This window comes from Triticum aestivum, chromosome 5B (assembly GCF_018294505.1).
Source record: "Triticum aestivum cultivar Chinese Spring chromosome 5B, IWGSC CS RefSeq v2.1, whole genome shotgun sequence".
Taxonomy (NCBI): domain Eukaryota; kingdom Viridiplantae; phylum Streptophyta; class Magnoliopsida; order Poales; family Poaceae; genus Triticum; species Triticum aestivum.
The window spans coordinates 203,911,274-203,917,647 of record NC_057807.1 but is presented as its reverse complement, the minus strand read 5'-3'; positions in this window follow the sequence as shown (position 1 = coordinate 203,917,647).

The window sequence follows — 6,374 nt, the reverse complement described above, 5'->3', positions numbered from 1 at the left end:
CATGGCTCCTGAAGACGCTGACAGGTATGAATGTTTAGTTGCTCAACATGTTTTGAGTGTGCAGGTCACACAAGCTGAGCAAAATCAGAGGCATAATTTGTTCCATACAAAGGGAGTTGTGAAGGAACGTTCTGTGCGCGTCATCATAGACAGAGGGAGCTGCAACAACTTGGCTAGCATGGAGATGGTGGAGAAGCTCTCTCTCACCACAAGACCACATCCACATCCTTACTACACCCAATGGTTCAACAACAGCGGCAAGGTTAAGGTAACACGTACTGTTCGTGTGCATTTTAGTATCTCTACATATGCTGATTATGTTGATTGTGATGTGGTACCTATGCAAGCATGTTCCTTATTACTTGGCCGACCATGGCAATTTGATAAAAATTCTGTCCACCATGGTAGAAACAATCAATATACTCTTGTTCATAAGGATAAAAATATTACTTTGCTTCCTATGACTCCTGATTCCATTTTGAAAGATGATATTAATAGAGCTAATAAAGCAAAACAGGAGAAGAATAAGAGTGAAAATCAGATTGTGGCAAAAGAATTTGAGCAACAAATGAAGCCTAATAATAAACCATCTAGTGTTGCTTCTGAAATTAAATTGAAAAGTGCATGTTTACTTGCCACTAAATCTGATATTGATGAGCTAGATTTTAGCAAATCTGTTTGCTATGCTTTTGTGTGCAAAGAGGCATTATTTTCATTCGAGGACGTGCCTTCCTCTTTGCCCCCTGCTGTCACTAACATTTTGCAGGAGTTCGCTGACGTCTTCCCACAAGACGTGCCACCGGGATTACCACCTATTCGAGGGATTGAACATCAAATTGACTTAATTCCCGGTGCATCGCTACCCAACCGTGCACCATACCGTACCAATCCAGAGGAGACGAAGGAGATTATGCGTCAAGTACAAGAGCTTCTCGACAAAGGTTATATACGCGAATCCCTTAGTCCTTGTGCTGTTCCTATTATTTTAGTGCCGAAAAAGGATGGTACATCGCGTATGTGTGTTGATTGTAGAGGCATTAATAATATTACTATTCGTTATCGTCATCCTATTCCTAGGCTAGATGATATGCTTGATGAATTGAGTGGCTCTACAATATTCTCCAAAGTTGATTTGCGTAGTGGATACCATCAAATTCGTATGAAATTGGGGGATGAATGGAAAACAGCATTTAAAACTAAGTTTGGATTATATGAGTGGTTAGTCATGCCTTTTGGGTTAACTAATGCACCTAGTACTTTCATGAGATTAATGAACGAAGTTTTACGTGCTTTCATTGGACGATTTGTGGTAGTTTACTTTGATGACATATTGATTTATAGCAGAACTTTGGAGGAACATTTGGAACATTTACGTGCTGTTTTTATTGCTCTACGTGATGCACGTTTGTTTGGTAACCTTGGGAAGTGCACCTTTTGCACCGACCGAGTGTCTTTTCTTGGCTACGTTGTTACTCCACAGGGAATTGAAGTTGATAAAGCCAAGATTGAAGCTATTGAGAGTTGGCCGCAGCCCAAAACGGTCACACAAGTGAGGAGTTTTCTTGGCCTTGCTGGATTCTATAGGCGTTTTGTGAGAGATTTCAGCACCATTGCTGCACCTCTCAATGAGCTTACAAAGAAGGATGTGCCTTTTGTTTGGGGTACCGCACAGGAAGAAGCCTTCACGGTATTGAAAGATAAGTTGACACATGCTCCTTTACTCCAACTTCCTGATTTTAATAAGACTTTTGAGCTTGAATGTGATGCTAGTGGAATTGGATTAGGAGGTGTGTTATTACAAGATGGCAAACCTGTTGCATATTTTTTTGAAAAATTGAGTGGGCCTAGTCTGAATTATTCTACTTATGATAAAGAATTATATGCTCTTGTTCGCACTTTAGAGACATGGCAACATTATTTATGGCCCAAAGAATTTGTTATACATTCTGATCATGAATCTTTGAAACATATTAAAAGTCAAGCTAAACTGAATCGTAGACATGCTAAATGGGTTGAATTCATTGAGACTTTCCCTTATGTTATTAAACACAAGAAGGGTAAAGAAAATGTTATTGCTGATGCATTGTCTCGTCGCTATACTATGCTTTCACAACTTGACTTCAAAATATTTGGTTTGGAGACCATCAAAGATCAATATGTGCATGATGCTGATTTTAAAGATGTATTGCAGAATTGTAAAGAAGGGAGAACATGGAACAAGTTCGTCGTTAATGATGGATTTGTGTTTCGTGCTAACAAGCTATGCATTCCAGCTAGCTCTGTTCGTCTTTTGTTGTTGCAGGAGGCGCATGGAGGAGGATTAATGGGACACTTTGGCGTGAAGAAGACGGAGGACGTACTTGCTACACATTTCTTTTGGCCAAAGATGAGACGGGATGTTGAGCGTTTTATTGCTCGCTGCACTACATGTCAAAAAGCTAAGTCACGACTCAATCCTCATGGTTTATATATGCCTTTGCCTGTACCTAGTGTTCCTTGGGAGGATATATCTATGGACTTTGTTTTAGGTTTACCTCGAACAAAGAAGGGGAGGGATAGCATATTTGTTGTCGTGGATAGATTCTCGAAAATGGCACACTTTATACCATGTCATAAAAGCGATGATGCCGTTAATGTTGCTGATTTGTTCTTTCGTGAAATTATTCGCTTGCATGGTGTGCCCAATACTATTGTTTCAGATCGTGATACTAAATTTCTTAGCCACTTTTGGAGATGTTTATGGGCTAAATTGGGGACTAAACTGCTTTTTAGTACTACTTGTCACCCCCAAACTGATGGACAAACTGAAGTAGTCAATAGAACATTGTCTACTATGCTTAGGGCTGTTTTGAAGAATAATAAGAAAATGTGGGAAGAATGCTTGCCTCATATTGAATTTGCTTATAATCGTTCATTGCATTCTACTACTAAGATGTGCCCTTTTGAAATTGTGTATGGTTTCCTACCTCGTGCACCTATTGATTTGTTGCCTCTTCCATCTTCGGAGAAGGTTAATTTTGATGCTAAACAACGTGCTGAATTGATTTTAAAAATGCATGAGTTAACTAAGGAAAACATTGAGCGTATGAATGCTAAATATAAACTTGCTGGAGATAAGGGTAGAAAACATCTTGTGTTTGCACCTGGAGATCTTGTTTGGTTACATTTGCGTAAGGATAGATTTCCTGATTTGCGCAAATCAAAGTTAATGCCACGTGCTGATGGTCCTTTTAAGGTGTTGGGGAAAATAAATGATAATGCATATAAACTTCAGCTGCCTGCAGATTTTGGGGTTAGTCCCACTTTTAACATTGCAGATTTGAAGCCTTATTTTGGTGAGGAAGATGAGCTTCCGTCGAGGACGACTTCATTTCAAGAAGGGGAGGATGATGAGGACATCAATACCATTGTTACACCCACAGCCCCTACTGTTACATATACTGGACCAATTACTAGAGCTCGCGCACGCCAATTAAATTATCAGGTACTTTCATTTCTTGGTAATGATTCTAATGTTCATGAGAATATGATGCTGCCTAAATTGGATACATTTGTTTTGCTTACAAATGAAGGGGCTAGCTTGGAGAAGGATGAACATTGGAGCAAGAACAAGCATGGAGATGATGGCATGCGCAAGGGGAACAAGAACCGAGTTACAAGTGATGATATCAGGACTTTGAAGCCACCATAATGAGTGCATGAAGCCTTGGACGAAATATAAAAGATGTCACTTCATAAATTTCGTCCAGAGGCTATTCTAGGTGCTGCGTCACCTTATTATTGGGCCAGGCCCATGTAATTTCGAAATACATAAGTATAGGCTATTTTTAGAGTCCGTATGTGTGGGGAAACAAGAGACAGGGTTAGTTTCGGACCCCTCCACCAAGGGCCACGAAATTCACCCCCTCTTCCTCCATATATACAGCCCTTAGGGCACCGTTTAGACTTTGGGTTTTGTTTAGATTAAAGTTCGTCATAGCTGCAACTTCGCGTACTTCGTTTGTGTTCAACGACCAGACAAAGACGTCTCAGAACCCCATCTTGATCAATAAAGCTTTCATCTTATATTCGCAATATCCAGATTGCAATCTCAGTTTCTTGCTTCTTCTTTGTTTGCTCGCAGGAAACAGACCCTCGTGGTCAGGTTGATCGTGCTCCGACGTGGTCAATAACCTCTCGAAGTTGGTTTAGCGATTGCTAAGGCGCGACGTCCTCGCATGTTCGTAGTTGGATCGTCAAAGTCGATTTCCACCAAAGCGATATCCATCATCTCAAGAAAGACGGGACACCTTTGCCTCTATCACCTCGTGCACATTGGAGCCGTCCCACTCGCTCCTCCCCATGGCTTGGGGCAGCTCGACGGCGGCTCGGTGAAGCGGGACGAAGATGGCGTCGCAGCAGCGCTCCGGTAGCGTGAGTCGCGGCATCGCAGCAGTGGCAAGGAAGTAGAAGGCAAGGAAGAAGAAGAAGATGGAGGGGCGCGCGTGCGTTCGGCCGCCCCCCTCCTCCCCTATTTATAGGGCGTCAGTGACAAAGCCGAGGCGACGCGACGTGGGGGCGTGGGATTAACTGCGCCCACTCCTCGCACGCCCCCACAAATCCCGCGCCGTAATGGCGCACTTAATCCGCCCCGGAAGGGCAACCACCCACCTCGGCCACGACAGATCTGCGCATGTGTCAAGGCCGTGTAGTGGTGGGCCCGGGCCTACGGCGATGTCCAGTCGCGCGCGTGGGCTGGCAGGCCAGCCTGGCCTGCTGGCGCCGCGTGGTGCTCGAGTGACGGGCGGCGCCTCCCCAGCGCCCGCCACGCCGATTCAAATTCCTACATGCGGTAGCCTCAGCCGCGGCCGGCTCCTAGCACACAACTTCTCCCAGTCGGACGAAGCAAAGGTGTAGGATCCCTCAAAGGGGAAACTGCTGAGGCACTCCAGTTGCCATCCGTAGCGCCTCACCAGCTTCGGGGACTACTTCGGGGGGGGTAAACCCTGGGTAGCCTCATCCGCACGCAAAGATATTTCAAGACATCGGGGCTAGCTAAGCCCCTCGTGCAGAATGGTCGCACGGCCGGCTTCCAGAGCTGGCTGGTGCCACGCGGCCGGCCTCCAAAAGACGGCGTGCTCCAAGAAGGCGGCTAGGGCATAGGCCGGCCTCCAGCAGGCGGTCCGTCACTTCCCTCGGAGTCTGCACTCAACCACTACGACAAGACGGATTATGGCAACAGTGCCACCTGCTCCCCTCGAATCCCGGCGGGGTATGGCTACAGTGGGCGCTGACCAGACGGCCACCAACCCACCTGACGGAGCACTATAGCCATACGTCTCCTGACGCCGCCCTCGTCAGCACAAATGGTGCTACAACAAAAAGCAATCAGAGGGGCCCGCAGGCGGCGGGCCTTACCTGTCGGCCGGATTCTCGGCAGCCGGCGGGACCCTCCAGAGGCGGGCCCCAATAGTCGGCGGAGAACCCGGTGACCCTAGACACTGACACCCGGGTCCTACACCCGGTCGTATTACCATTGTACCCCTGGGTGGTTGGCCTATAAAACCCCCCAAGGCTCACCCATGCAAAGGGTTCACCTTAGTTCAGCCCACACACCATAGCTAGGTGAAGAGAGCTAGCCTGCCCTTCTTCCTCCTCTAGCAACACAGCTCAAGGAGCAACCTTGTACTCATATTGATCATAGTCATCATGTGGAGACCCTGCAGAGCAGGACTAGGGGTGTTATCTCTTCGAAGAGCCCTGAACCTGGGTACGTCTCGTGTCCGATCGAGCTCGTGCTGACTCCCACTTCTAGGACCCGACGACGTCCTCCTGGGCCCATCCATGAAGCCACTTCTAGGACCCGACGACGTCCTCCTGGGCCCATCCATGAAGCCACTCCTTGGCATCTAACGAGAGGATTACCACGACAGATAAGAACGAAATCTCAAAGGGAAAACTCAATTCACAACAAGATAGAGAGGGGAAAACACCATATGATCCAACTATATTAACAAAGCCCATGATACATCAAGATCGTGACATCTCAAGAGAGAGAGAGAGAGAGAGAGAGAGAGAGAGAGAGATGAAACACATAGCTACTGGTACAAAGCCTCAGCCACGAGGGTGGACTACTCCCTCCTCATCATGGTGGCCGCCGGGATGACGAAGATGGCCACCGGTGATGATTTCCCCCTCCGGCAGGGTGCCGGAACGAGGTCTAGATTGTTTTTTCGTGGCTACCGAGGCTTGCGACAGCGGAACTTCTGATCTATCGACTCTCCTAGGGTTTTTTGGAATATTTGAGAATTTATAGGGCGAAGAGGCGCAGGTGGGCACAACCCACCTGGGCACCCCCTCTGGTCTTCTTTGGCCCAAGTTGTGTCTTCTGGCCC